The following is a 2,982-nucleotide window of genomic DNA, read 5'->3' on the forward strand; positions in this document are numbered from 1 at the left end:
AGGATATCGCGCCTGCCGTCTCTGTCAGCGAATTCAGTGTCTCTGAACCTCTATGCCATAGCATCAGCAGAGTTGCCCGGTTGGGCAGAATGATCCATACCTTAGGCGAAGGTCTTCCTTAGGATCATCGACGGCTTCACCCCCGGCCCCCTCAGTCGATCCTTTCTTGTAAGGAAGGATCTGAGAGGGGATGTCTATAGTCGACCTCTCGGCCCCGATCAAGTTTGTCGAACAAACTTCGGCCAGCAGAATCGATGAGACTGGTAACGAGGCGACAGGACTCCTTAAACCCTGGATCGGAAGGACGGGTACTTTCAGTTTCCATTCCATCCATCTTCCAGGGTGCTCGTCGAATTCAGCCTAGACTGCAAGTATTCCTGCTTATGATGCAGTGTGGCTATCCCGCCGTGGCATAGCAGGTTTGTTTCCCCAGAGAACTCTCCCTGCCTTCCTCTTGGCCGCTCAGGTGCAGGCTTCCGCCTCCTCTGCTGTTTGGAGGGCTGGTCAACTCCGGTAGGCTCGGGTTTCGACCTTCTTCAGCGCCGGGACAAGCTTCCGGATGCTTACCATGAGTGTGGGCTCATGGTATTTTGCTTGGAGCCTTCTCTTCCTCTGCCTCAACATCTGGAGTATTTGGCCATGATATTGAGTCAACCGCCTTACCACATTGGAAACCCCGCTTCTCGTCCATCCAGCGAGGTTAAGCAACGTCGGTACTTGGATGGGTGACCACCTGGGGACGCCAGATTCTGTTACCACATCCTCCGAGCCTTCCTTTCGGTTGACTGTGGCAAGACTGAGGAGAGTCGCAGTACCTGTTCTCAGTCAAGCAGAGCTTTCAGCCCTACCTTGGAACGTTTCCTAGTTCTTCTTTCCTCATTGACCCGTCTATAGTCCGAACGGTCGCCTCTGGATAAGTTCCATGTGGGGCGATCCAAGTTCCGGTGGCTTCAGGCAATGTTTAACCGGACTCCCTGGCCCTATGGGACCAGCGGAACTATTAGACCTGCAATGGGTGTTGACCTATGGAGCCTCTTGATGGTAGTGGATATTCTCGTCCTTTCCCCACATTCTTGATGCGGTTCTCGGACTCGTCAAAGGAAAGGGGGGGGGGGGGGGGGGGGGCATGTTCCGGTCCAGGCCTATGGTCAAGACCTGAAGGATACCTCTCCATCATTCAGGCAGGCTTAGGGGCCTTAGTCTGGCCCCTCTTCAGATCCTACAGCTCCTGCCGAGTCTCCCCGTTGCGCGTCGACTTCATTCTAACCAGCAGGGGACGCATTTTCACACCTTCACATCTTGCAGTAAAGATACCGGGATAATTGAGATTCTCTCAATACCACCATCGGCTCTCTCATTCCAGGCAGGGGAATGTTTCTCTCAGACTATCCGAGCAGAGCCTCATAGAGAGAGTGTACCTAGGGGTCTTTGACCTTGGGTAACCAGCAAGTGCTGGTCTGGGGGACCTGATCGCGACAGCTTGGAACCTCAAGCTTCCGCTAGTCTTCCCCCCAGTCTCGGACCCCGAGACACTGGCAAGATGCATTCCGGTGATGGTGGGACAACTTCGACGCCTGCGTCTTCCCTCCTTTTTGTCTGCGGACAATGGGCCTCAACAAGACCAGGTTGTCTGTCAACCTTTCAATGGGAGAGCTCCACTGGGACTACGCGCAGAACGGTTTCTGGACCCTCTGCTTCCCCTGACGGAACTCCCGGGAGAGCTTCTCCCACGGCGCAGACTACTCAAGCAACCACACTGCGACATCTCTCCCGAACCGGGGCATCGCTTCGGCTTCATGCCTGGAGACACTACGCTTCCTCCTCTAGAAGAGACAACCCGCTACAGTCGCGGTACGGAGGTCGCGTCATCTGCGATAGTCATCCACAGGGGTCTCCCAGGCAAAGTGAAGAGTCTAAGGTGGTTGGTGCCGTGGGAGATATACCTCTTCCCTTGAGGCCTCTTCTCCAGCAATAACGGTCTTATTGCCTTTCGGCGGGAGGAAACTCCTTTCCGCTGTCGGCAATGAAGCCTGTCGCTCAGCCTTTCCCTGACCTTCAGGCTTAAAGGAATAACTTTTTCCTGCCCGCTGGATCCATCCTCGCTCATGCGAAGCTACGATCGTCCCTGCCCTAGTCGGAGGAAGACCTCCAACTTAGAGCATGGCTCGGACTTTTAGTCCTTTAAGAGATCTTCTCAAGACCCTTTTACGACAGGCCTCGGATTGTATTCCGCCTTGGGTCTTCTGCTCACTCTGGCCACGGCCAGTGTGTAAGCAATCTTCTTGGTCTCTTACTACTCCCCCCTTTCTAAGGAAGAGGGGAAGGCAACATTCAGGCTCGCTCCTGAGTTGTTGGCTAGACTCAGAATCTGAGGGTCCCGGCCCTTCGGTCCGATTCATTCAAGATTTCGAGTCTCCATTCTGTGTCTGATGTCCCAAGACCTTCTCTTTCTTGCCAGTAAGGAATCGAGAGGTTAGCGCTGGGAACAGCTGCAGTTTGTCCTCAGTTGCAGCCGATTTTGGAACACAAGGAGGACATGGGGGGAGAGTCACCAGTATACCTCTTCAGCCCGGACTCAAGGACATTCATCTCGTCCTGTCTTCAGACCCTACCCCGTCACGTCGCCCTACAGCACGATGTTGGATACATCGCAACGTCCCTCGCCTTCGAGTAATACTACTCTGTGATGCAGGTGCTACAAGCTGGAGTCTGGAAGCGTCTGATGACCTTCGCAACCCGCTTCCTGCAGGGCGTGACCCACAGGAGTCTCGATACGTTTTCTATCGCTCTGTGGTGGCTACACAACAGCTGGTCTAACCTCAGGCTCCCTTTTGGACAGGTATTAGAAGGTTGAGGGCATTGTTATCAGGTTTTAGTCTGCATGAACGAAAGAAGTAGGTCTGGCCCTTACTTCTTTCTTCATCATCCCCTCTACGGGGAAGCAGCATCCTGGTCTCTGCATAGCTGAACTCGAACCTCTGC

Source organism: Palaemon carinicauda, chromosome 14, assembly GCF_036898095.1.
Source record: "Palaemon carinicauda isolate YSFRI2023 chromosome 14, ASM3689809v2, whole genome shotgun sequence".
Classification (NCBI taxonomy): Eukaryota; Metazoa; Arthropoda; class Malacostraca; order Decapoda; family Palaemonidae; genus Palaemon; species Palaemon carinicauda.